The following is a 12,500-nucleotide window of genomic DNA, read 5'->3' as shown; positions in this document are numbered from 1 at the left end:
ATTTATAGTTACCCTTAATATTATTGTATTAGTTGTATTTAGATTGTATTTTAATTGTGTTTTCATTGGTTATTATAGAAAATACTATAATAGTAATATATTTGTATTGAGAAAAATTATATAAATCTTTTCACGTGAGATATAGGATGTTAAAAGAATCGGAAAAGTGTCTTTTTATTCGGGATATTTGCTAATTTTCAATATATATGCGTTTCGTTATTTCCCGAAGGTAATCTACGCTTCCACGATGTACATTGGCGTATAATGAACTGTTTCTAACTTGCGTATAGTGACCCTTTAGTTGGTGGCACTCGGACAATTTAGCGAAAACTGTTTTGTCCAGTTTGGCTGGACATGAATATGACGGACAAGAGTTGTCCGGTTGTGAACTGTGGAAAGGTTTGGCTCAGAAATTAATTACCTTTATATACTATATATATATATATATGTATATATATATATGTGTATATATATATGTATATATATATATATGTATATATATATATATATATCTGTATACTATATATATATGTATATATATATGTATATATATATATATATGTATATATATATATGTATATATATATGTATATATATATATATGTATATATATATGTATATATATATGTATATATATATATATATATATATGTATATATATATATATATATATGTATATATATATGTATATATATATATATGTATATATATATATGTATATATATATATATGTATATATAATATATATGTATATATATATGTATATATATATGTATATTATATATATATATATATATGTATATATATATATATATATATGTATATATATATATGTATATATATATGTATATATATATATGTATATATATATATATATATATATATATTGTGATTCGCATATCTCAAAAACACTTTGACTGAATCTCATGAAATTTGGTGGGATGATTGGCCATGATCCAAGGACAAATCGATTAGATTTAGAGAGTGATTGGGTCAAAGGTTAAGGTCAGGAAAAAGGTAAAAACCATCTTTTTTTATATCGTGCATAATTTTTATACGATTTGCATGAAACTAGTCAAAAAGTGCATAATTTAATTGCCTATCTTGTGATGTTGGCGAAGGTATGCGCTCTACCGAGTGCTCGTTCTAGTCAATGATTTTATTTCCTTTATGATCTATCTCCGTAGTTGGAGATATTTATATTTAGTTGTAGAAAGTGCCCTAAGGGCTTCGATAATGTGGATTTAACAAACACTCATTACGCTGTGTGATACGCCAAATACTTGAAGAGAGGATGCTGTACAATAAACTGATTTTGTAGGTCCTATAGTGAGTAGGATTTCCCTGTGATAGGACCAGGAAAACAGTAACCCTTAGCAAGCAAGCAAAGGACTAAAGCAAATTGTTTACGCAATGGGAGAAGCGATATCAATTGTTCGAGCATCCATACGCAATATTATTCGAGTTTACCACCGGCTGCTATCATATTATTTTGCGTATAGTAACTGTCTTTCGGTGTGATCAGTAGCCCTACTCGCTTTGTATTTTATGTGAAGTGATCAGGAATTTCAGATTTGATATCAGGATATGTAGAAGTTATGCTGGCGGTTAGAAAACGAAAGAATGTTCTTCGAATTTCGGTAAATAAATTGCTTGCTTGCTTACATACTCACTCACTCACTCACTCACTCACTTACTCACTCACTCACTCACTCACTATTTACTCCTCACTCACTCCTCACCCACTTTCTCACTCCTCACTCATTTTCTCACTCCTCATCTCACTTTCTCACTCCTCCCTCCTCCCTCACTCACTCACTCCTCAATCCTCACTCCCTCCTCCATCTCGCCTCCCTCCTCCTCCCGCCTCCCTTCTCCTCCAACCTCCCTCCTCCCTCACTCACCTCACCACCTCTCCTCCCTCACTCACTCACCCACCCCTCCTCCCTCACTCACTCACCCACCCCTCCTCCCTCACTCACTCACCCACCCCTCCTCACTCACTCACTCACCCACCCCTCCTCACTCACTCACTCACTCCTAATTCCTCACTTACTCACTCATTCCTCATTCCTCATTCCTCACAAACTCACTTCCCACTCATCACTCCCTCCTCAATCCTCATTCACTCATTTTCCACTCATCACTCTCATTCCTCACTCACTCACTTCCCACTCATCACTCCTCACTCACTCCTCACTCACTCCTACCTCACTCACCCCCATCTCCCTCCCTCCTACCTCACTCACCCCTCCTCCCTCACTCACCCATCCTCCCTCCTCATTCCTCACTCACTTCTCACTGATCTCATTACTTACTTGCTTACTTACTTACCTAATTTCTTACTCACTCACTCACTCACTCATTTACTTAATTGCTTGCTTGCTTATTTACCTACTTAAATTTACTTACTTACTTGCCTAAAAGCTTGCTTGCTTGCTTACACAATGCAACCCTACGCACTACATGACCTCCAAGATCAGTTTGTTGTACTTATACGTTCTTGGGCAATTTGCGTATCACTGCGTAAGTTGTATTAATTTATCACATCCACATTATCAAAACGCATCAATAGGCCCCCCCCCCCAAAGCATCTGTGTATGGAGGTCATTTCAGCAATCTTAGCCTGATGGAAGTCATTTAACCATGTTTCAGATAATGCTAATATGTCGAAATATTTCTCATTTATCAAATCTTGAATTTCAATAGACCTATTACTAGCAGATTGCATAGCAACTTTAAACTCATTGCCTTCGTAAGGCTGGTCATTTTTATAAGTCCAATTTGACTAAGTTGTCAACCTGTTCTTTCCAATACAGCCCCGAGTCGATGTTGATTATTTGAAGTTATATTTGAGGATTTGTGAGAAGTTTTTAAGGTACAATCGTAATCTTAGAGTGTGTTGGGGCTGTCAGGGGATTGGGGGGAGGGACAGGTGATTGGGGGGAGGGACAGGTGATTGGGGGGAGGGACAGGTGATTGGGGGGAGTGGGCAGGTGATTGGGGGGAGTGGGCAGGTGATTGGGGGGAGGGACAGGTGATTGGGGGGCGGGGGGGGGGGACAGGTGATTGGGGGCGGGGGGGGACAGGTGATTGGGGGGCGGGGGGGAGGTGATTGTGGGGGAGGGAGCCAGGTGATTATGGGGAAGGGAGCCAGGTGATTGTGGGAAGGGGGAGCAAGTAATTGTGTGTGTGTGTGTGGGGGGGGGGTATGTGGAACCAGTCGTGTTTGACAAAATGAATTACTCGCATACCATTTGAGATACATACATTGCTTTTGTAAGGAGTATTAACTCTCTCTCTCTCTCTCTCTCTCTCTCTCTCTCTCTCTCTCTATAATGAAACTTTTCCTCTTGAATCTGACGGGTAGAATCTGCGCCAATTGATGAATATTACGTAAACTGTCATTCAAAATTGTTCGTAAAATTCTTAACCAGTTGGCATTAATTGGTGTGTATGCAGTAGTACATAATACAATCAACCTTGATACATATTACACGCTCATTCCTTTGTTAATTACTGTATAAGTATATATATATATATATATATATATGTATATATATATGTATATGTATATATATATATGTATATATATATATGTATAGTATATATATATATATATGTATATATATGTGTATATATATATGTATATGTATATATATATATGTGTATATATATATGTATATGTATATATATATAATATATATATAACTTTGTCAGTAATTAATGGTCATGAAATAAAAAGTATTTGCTTGGTAAACCTAATTTCAGTTTGTGTAGTCCTTAATGAATCCTACGTTTATTGAATTGTCCTATGACTCTTTTATCAATAGCAATAGAAATATTAATGGTATTACCTATAAAATTCATAGATAAGAAGTAAACAAAACTACACAAATTTTACTTAATTGAATGTTGGGTTTCTCAGAAATATTTATGCATGAAGAAAATTACTTTCCAAATCGTTAGGAATCACAATTTTTTACACATGTAATTTATATACATAAATTTTTGTGCATTTTGCAATTCATTACTGGAGATTTAAACCTTTTTAATTGCCCTAGTTATTAATTCAATATGTTTTAGTGATTTTTACGTCAGTGTTTTTATTGTAACAGAATTTCTTAGTGATTTGAACATTCAACTGTATTGTGTATGTTGAATTTGGTACAAATTTAATTAAATATTTTTGATATTAGCCTTTCTTATAAACGAAGTTGAGTTTGAGAATTTGAAAAATTTGGAAGATAAATTCAAGGTCTGAGAGAGAGAGAGAGAGAGAGAGAGAGAGAGAGAGAGAGAGGAATGACTTTAGGAATGATTGGCAAAGTCAGGTGTTTTCTGACCAAAATCTGAAAGCTATCATAACACACGACACCAGCACGGATTCCCGGTTCAGAAATGCCGTGCAGTGCATCGTGTCAGTTATTAAAAATCTTTGTGTGAGGTGTGTATGAGGGTGCAGGGGTACTGAGATTACCATTTGAAATGTCAAAAATCTGAGACACGTAAATTCTCGTGCTATTTTGCCAGTTTTCGTATTTTACATATGTTTGTACCCCTTTGCCTTAAAGGTTTTAAAGGTCGCTCATGAATGGCAGAGGCAAGGGGACAGTGACATTGCCCTAGCAATCAAGACAATGCCCTAGAGACTGACCATATTACATATGATCAGCGCCCAAGCCTCCTCTCCATCCAAGCTAGGATCAGGGAGGGTCAGGCAGTGGCTGCTGATGACTCAACGGATAGACCTATAGGCGCCCCCAAACCTTCCAACCTTAGCTCACAAGGATGGTAAGGTTGCAGACACTAATGGCACTAATGAGTCTGAGCGGGACTCGAACCCCCGACTGGCAAACACCAGGCAGAGACGTTACCAATCAGGTCACAGAACGTTTTTTCTATACATACATACATAAAGTAGAATCTTGTTTTTCCGAAATGTATAAGTCATAGATTTCAAGAATGGGGTTTTCTGTAAACAACCATTTAAATGTTACGGCATTTTTACTAATATACAGCTATCACCGTCTGAAATATATTTTTTCGTATATTTAAGTTCTATTTTAGTTTAGTGTAATTATTCTTATTATATTGTGGCTCATTATCTGCGCATATTTAACTACTCGATTTATTAGAACGTTAATTAGCAGGCTAACTACATCCTGTAGACACCAGTCAATTTGTTTAAAACTTACGTACGTTATTTAATAGGCAAAGTTTATTAAAAAAGTTCTCTCTCTCTCTCTCTCTCTCTCTCTCTCTCTCTCTCTCTCTCTCGGAGAACCTCCCTGCCTTTCCATCTGCTGAATTGGGATTCGAGATCCTTTCAACGTACGATAATTTCGTCGTATTTATTGAATAGATGAATTTCCTAAATACGTACTAAATATCCTTGTTCATTTCCCAAGTACCAATTTCCTGTTGGAGTCCTTTGGCTTTATAGAATCCTGCTTTTCCAACCAGGGCAGTGACTTAGATAATAATAATAATAATAATAATAATAATAATAATAATAATAATAATATATAATAATAATAATAATAATAATAATAATATGATTAATTGACTGTTTGTTGACCCTCTGTTATACATTGCTTCCATTTTTCATTTTGTTAAATGATCTTGAAAAGTGAATGATCATTAGAAATTACATCTCGATGAACTGGCTGCCAAATTAGATCAATTTCTTAAACGGTGTTGACCTTTCTGTATTTCTTACGATACTACAACAGCTTCATATTAACATGTCTTATTGCTTAATCGGTTACTTATCTACTTACCTAATTACTTACAATGTTACTTCAGAACGCTTATGTGGTCTCATGCCACACAGATGTCTTGGACACAAAGTAGGATTCGATAGATTTTATGTCACGTAGAAAGTTTCAATCTCAAATATTTGGAGAATTATATCCTTTAGTCATAATCAATTATCAAATTTACCTTAACGTAACCCAGAGAAAACCAGAAAATAATTAATTTTCCTTAAAAAACTTAAATCATTATTAGTTATGTTAGGCGGGATATTGTCCATTGAAAATTTGCTGTTCATAATCAGTTTCATATTTGATACTAATTATGTATTTTTCTTTTTCCCAGATGGTGTGATTGACATAACAGGTAAGAGGGTATTACCATGACTTTTAAAAAGCTAGGGAATTTTGTTGATAATAAACCCAGTCGTTAATGATGGTCCCCCGGAGACACGAAGTCGATTTAAGAACAAGTTTGCATCTCATTTATAATTATAAAATCTTGTATTCTGTAAATCTAAATATCCTTCTGTGTCTCCTGGCTGGTGACGTCTGCATGTGGAAACCTGGCGGTGGGACATATTAAAGGATTTCGGTTCCTTTAATGTAACGCAAGCATGTGGCATCAGTACTGACTGGTTGCGTAGATTTCAATACTTCTCTTGTAACGTAAGACTTTAGATTCAAATATAATAGGTCTTTGCATTTTAGTTACTGTACTTTGTTTCACTAGTGTCTATTAGATATTGAAACTTGTTTATACTGGTTAGTACAGTGGTAACGTGATCGCCTATAGCATTCACATGGCGACAGATGGATCCCAGACCGGGACTAATAAATTTAAAGATGTTTACTGGACCACACTAGTGGAGCTGGGCTTGGCCGGCTGACGTTCTGGCGAGTATCTATTCTCATGAATCTGAAACCACAAACCTTTAACCTTTTAAATAATCTGTCATTAAAAATACAGAGTATAGTGGAGTCTCTGATTGGTTAAAGTCAATCTTCGACTAAGGGCCCCACTTTTGGGGAATTTGTCACAATCGGTGATTTCTGCTGTTCAGGACATAAATCTTTGGTACTATGATCAATATCTGTCTTGGTTTTGGGGGGAGGGAAAATGTATTTTTAGCGCTCAAATATCCTTATGTCAATCAGAATTTAGCAATCATTTTCTCTCTAGGTGAATATTCAAAAACTGAAATTTGGTTTTGATATGTAAGGTTAGTTTATAGTAATATTTAATGACAACAATTAAAATTTGGCTTACCAATATTTAAATTTAGTTTGATAATTTTAATAAGCATTTTGAAATTTGGTTTCAATATGTAAAATCAGTTTATAATAAATTTAATTACAATTGAAATTTGGCTTCAGTATGTAAGGTTAGTTCATAATAATATCTCGTTACTATGACACTCAATATTGTATAGGTTTACGAATATATCTTAATAGGACACATTGAAATCAAGACACAAATAGGCTCTGAATATTTTATTAATGTTTGTGGTATCATAAAGAAATTTATGAAAAGCCAATACATTTTATATTAAGATCCAAGTGTCAAATGATTATTTCTGATAGAATTGTTAAATCTTATTTAGGGGAATTCTAAGGGCTATCGAGAAATGTATTTTTCATCAGTCAAAGATTCATTCCAGTCATGGACTTGGGAAAAGAAGGTCCAGGTTTTTAAACAAGCGCTTTTAATTGGGGTGTGGTTGGCCTATGCGGTGACGTCCCTGACTGGTGTTCCCCGGACTGGGGTTCGAGTCCCGCTCAACTAGTTAAGGCCGGTTAACAGGGGGGGGGGGGGGTAGTTCACTGGCGCCAATAACTAATAGCCAATAAACTTTCCAGGAGAGTAAGCCTTTGCTTTGCTGAGTAAACTATCCCCGAGTAGAAGAGCCTTTAGTCCCTTTGGTCGTTGCAACCTCACCATCCTTGTGAGCTACCGATTGGGGGTTTGGAGGAGCCTATAGGTCTACCTGCTGAGTCATCAGCAGCCATTGCCTGGCCTTCCTTGGTCCTAGCTTGGGTGGAGAGTTGCTTGGGCGCTTATCTTATGTAGGGCACTGTCCCTTGCCTCTGCCATTCATGAGTGGACCTTTAAACCTTTTGTAAACATTGGAGGGAATCGGGGTAAAAGCATATACTTTTCAGACTGATTTTTTTTACGCTTACGCGAATTTTTATGACTTTGAACATATAGAAATTTGAATAAGAGGCGATTTTCTTACATAAGACTTAAATTGGCGAATAATTATTTTTTATTTTGAAGTTCGACAAAATCTTCTTTTTTTTTTTTTTTAACGCGTGATAAGTTCCAAATCTGTGAGATTGCTCGACAGTCATTTTCTGTTTTTGAGAGCATTGTAGTCTAGTTTTTAATCGTAGTTGTTGGTAAAGAAAGAAACGGAGACATTAGCCTACCAGTGCCTGGTTCTAGGCCTATATTCCTTTTTAAAGCCATTGATGAAATTAAAAGGCCGTATTTTCGTAAAATCAAGTCGATATTCAGCTTAGAAATTACGGTACTGAGTTCCAGTTACATATTCTGATTTGATTTGGGAGAAAAAAAATGCGAATTTTCTCACATTTTGAAGGCTGTGAAAACTGTTGGTGGCGAGGAAATGTTGTAAAATACTGTTTGATACCCTCCGCCAACGAAGTTGGAAGGAGGGTTTATGTTTTCTCCGTTTTTTTTTTTCTTTTTTTTTTTTTTTTTTGTGAACAGCTTCCTGGCCACAATTTCGATCATAGACTAATGAAACTTGCAGGTGTTAACTGTGACGTAAAAACCTGTAAATGAGTAAATTTTGGAAGGTCAAGTCAAAGGTCAAGGCCACAGTCAAGCAAAATGTCCAATTCACGTAATCAGCCATAAGTTTAGACATCGTTTTCACAGACTCAACTTGGTTCATATTTGAGTGCACGAAAATCCACGCCAATTAATACATGTCAAGGTCAAAGGTCAAGATCAAGGTCGAGCAAAAGGTCAAGAAATAAGCTGCCTCGGCGGAGGTCCGCGCTCTACTGAGTACCCCTCTAGTTTTGGTCTATTTTTCCCTCAAAAAGCGTAAGAAGGAACCGTGAATTTGATGTGATTGGTGTAAGAGTTATTTTGACGTAGAGTATACATACATACATACATACAAACTAATTCATTTGTTGATATGTAAATACAGTCAGTGAGTTCTTCAACATACACATATAACATAAATACTTCAAAATATTCTATCTCAGCAGCTTGGAGTTCCATATTCTGTAAAATTCAAAGATTTCATATAAAGTCAATGCCATATTTTTTGCAAAGGCACTTCAGTCCTTCGACACAGTCTACCCAGTGCAGGTTCTTACTTGGTCCTTCCGATCTTTGCGTAAAAGATATCCTTTTTACTTCTGACAACGAAGTTGGGAGGAGGTTATGTTTTTGCCCCTATTTGTCAGTTTGTCTGTTTGTGAACAACTTCCTGGCCACAGTTTTTAGTAGTGAAACTTTCAGGGATTAATTGTTTATGCTGAGACGTGGATGTGATTCCATTTGAAAGTCCTAGGTCAAAGGTCAGGTCAAGGTTGAGCAAAAGGTCGTCAGAATAAGCTGCCTTGGCGGAGGCCTGCACTGTGAGTGTTTTTCTAGTTTAATTCGGTTTTGATAGGTACCTCTCTCTCTCTCTCTCTCTCTCTCTCTCTCTCTCTCATCATTATTTGAAGGTATTAATCATAAAATCATTTGAAACATTATGACGTAGATTATATTCCCGGAAACAGATTATTTATAGGTTTAGATTAAGTCGTCCTTATGTCAGCTCATGCAATTAAACAAGTGTTTGGTGGAATAAGGGACTCTATACTAACAAGACACCGAAATTCAGTGTAAATGTGAAGCAGGAAAGTGCTGTGAAAAAAGACATAAATCAAAACAAGGTCTTTTCTTAGCTTATTTTTCTTAGAAAATATTCTTGGGAAACTGAAAATTTAAATGATTTGTTTCATATTAAACTAAAATATTTTTACTTCATAATAAATTATCGGACAGGTATAAACACCTCATTAGTTAATTAATGACTAAACTTTTACTGCTAGTGGGGGGGGGGGTGTCCTTTCTAACTTTTACTGCTAGTGGGGGGGGGGGTGTCCTTGTCTAACTTTTACTGCTAGTGGGGGGGGGGTCCTTGTCTAACTTTTACTGCTAGTGGGGGGGGGGTGTCCTTGTCTAACTTTTACTGCTAGTGGGGGGGTGTCCTTGTCTAACTTTTACTGCTAGTGGTGGGGTGTCCTTGTCTAACCTTTACTGCTAGTGGGGGGGGTGTCCTTGTCTAACTTTTACTGCTAGTGGGGGGGGGTGTCCCTTGTCTAACTTTTACTGCTAGTGGGGGGGGTGTCCTTGTCTAACTTTTACTGCTAGTGGGGGGGGGGGGGGTGTCCTTGTCTAACTTTTACTGCTAGTGGGGGGGGGGTGTCCTTGTCTAACTTTTACTGCTAGTGAGGGGGGTGTCCTTGTCTAACTTTTACTGCTAGTGAGGGGGTGTCCTTGTCTAACTTTTACTGCCAGTGGGGGGGTGTGTCCTTGTCTAACTTTTACTGCTAGTGGGGGGGGGGTGTCCTTGTCTAACTTTTACTGCTAGTGGGGGGGGTGTCCTTGTCTAACTTTTACTGCTAGTGGGGGGGGGTGTCCTTGTCTAACTTTTACTGCTAGTGGGGGGGTGTCCTTGTCTTTTTTCAACCTATATCTATCTAGTTACAGTATATCTCTATCTATCTATCCATCTATCTATCTCTATCCAGGTGCCATGTTCTCGACGTGGCCTGTCAATTGCCTCCACCTGGTCCTGTCTCTAGCTCTCTATATGAATTGTCCAGCTGTTACATTCTTATTTACATCCTCCAGTAAGCTGTTACAGAAACTGTTTCCTTTGCCGGCCTCTTACTCTTCTCCTCTCTATCTTTCCCGTAAGGCACAAAGGTTTGATCTTTCCTCATGACATGTACCAGAAATTCCATCTGCCTCCTCCTTATCACTTTTAGAAGTGATCTCTCCTGATTCACTCTTATCAATACCTTCTCATTTGTTTCTCTCTCTCTCTCTCTCTCTCTCTCTCTCTCTCTCTCTCTTCTGTACAACCAATAATTTAGCTGCATTTTATTTTCATTTTTCGACTAGTCAAACCAAATGGTTTTTCTCCATATTTGCTCTTCGTTACGAAGACGGCCTGACCCTCTCATCAGTGAATTCTTACCTCCGCCAGTGCAGATGGGAGGAGGTTATGTTTTCGCCCCTGTTTGTGTGTGTGTGTATGTATGATGTTTATGAACAGCTTCCTGGCCACAATTGAAACTTTCAGGGATTATTTGTTATATCGAGTCGTGGGAGTGGTTCCATTTTGAAAGTCCTAGGTCGAAGGTCAAAGGTCGAGGTCGATCAAAATGTCAAGAAATGAGCTGCCGTGGCCGACGTCTGCTCTGTACTGAGTGCCCCTTTAGTTTTGAATAAGTTTTCAATCTAAAAATATGAAGTCTTATATAGTGTTAAACACACTTAACAGTTCGTTTAGTATAAAGGCAATAAGTTGAATGCGTTTTGCACAAATTAATTTTGTTAATAATGTTTCATATGGACATTTCCGGTGACAATGTCATTTTGATGAAATAATAGTGGTTATTAAAATGATCCACGTGGCTGCACAAGGCTTCAATATTGTCTTTCAATATTTTGTGAACTAAGCAACTTGGATCGAAGGCGTAACTTTAACTTTGTGTGTACTTTAATTCCTCCTCAAACTACTATAATATTTTGTCATTTTGTGGTCGAAGTAAATGGTAGTGTTTGTAAGAATGTTTCCTACACTATGCAAAGATGTTTTCTATGTAAGGAAATTCATTGTTTTAATTGATCTACAACTATAGGGGCACTCAATAGAGCGCAGACCTCCACCCGGAAGGTTATTATTCGACCTTTTGTTCGACTTTGTTCGACCTTAACATGTATTAATTGGCATTTTTTTTCACTCTTATATGAACCAAGTTTGAAGTCTGTGACAACGATGTCCAAACTAATGGCTGATTACACGAATTAGAGATTTTGCTTGACCGTGACCTTAATCTTTGACCTTGATCTACCAAGATTTAATCATTTCCAGCTCTCTACTTAATAGTTAATCCCTGCAAGTTTCATTACTCTACGATTAAAATTGTGGTCAGGAAGTTCTTCACAAACAAACACACACACAAACAAAAACACATGCAGGATATAAAACATAACATCCTTTCAACTTCGTTGGCGAAGGTAATAATCAACAACATAAATAGTTTGGACTTTATCAAGGGTGGTCGTACAGGACCAGTGCTTCTGTTGAGTTTTAGCCCAGAATGACTTTAGCCCTGAAAGACTTTAGCCCAGAAAAACTTTAACCCAGAATGACTTTAGCCCTGAAAGACTTTAGCCCAGAAAAACTTTAGCCCAGAATGACTTAGCTTCATATGTTGTAACAATTTTCATTTTAATCCAACTTAGCGTACAAGTGAATTGAATGTTCCCATTTGGCAATGTAACGTCTTTGCTTGGCGATTGACAGACTGGGGATCGAGTCCCATTCAAACTTTCTAATTCCTTTGGTCGCTGCAACCTCACCATCCATGTGAGCTAAGGAAGGGGGTTTGGGGGAGCCTATAGGTCTATCTGCTGAATCATCAGCAGCCATTGCTTGGCCCTCCCTGGTCCCAGCTTGGATGGAGAGAGGGGTC

General features: G+C 37.3%; 2 long non-coding RNA genes across 2 annotated transcripts in view; one reads left to right on the top strand and one right to left on the bottom strand.

Annotated features, from left to right (window-relative positions):
- The window catches only part of LOC137653089 (uncharacterized), a 587,775-nt gene that overhangs the window by 63,864 nt on the left and 511,411 nt on the right, over nucleotides 1–12,500 (bottom strand). The gene's annotated exons all lie outside the window — the stretch shown is intronic.
- Nucleotides 1–12,500, top strand: part of LOC137653087 (uncharacterized) — a 38,153-nt gene that overhangs the window by 616 nt on the left and 25,037 nt on the right. Inside the window, exon 2 of the long non-coding RNA XR_011046381.1 lies at nucleotides 6,103–6,123. This is a non-coding gene — a long non-coding RNA (uncharacterized lncRNA). The remainder of the gene's footprint in view (nucleotides 1–6,102; nucleotides 6,124–12,500) is intronic.

The sequence above is a fragment of the Palaemon carinicauda genome, chromosome 14 (assembly GCF_036898095.1).
Source record: "Palaemon carinicauda isolate YSFRI2023 chromosome 14, ASM3689809v2, whole genome shotgun sequence".
Taxonomy (NCBI): domain Eukaryota; kingdom Metazoa; phylum Arthropoda; class Malacostraca; order Decapoda; family Palaemonidae; genus Palaemon; species Palaemon carinicauda.
Note: the sequence above shows the minus strand (reverse complement) of the source record. Positions and strands in the feature narration are given on the sequence as shown.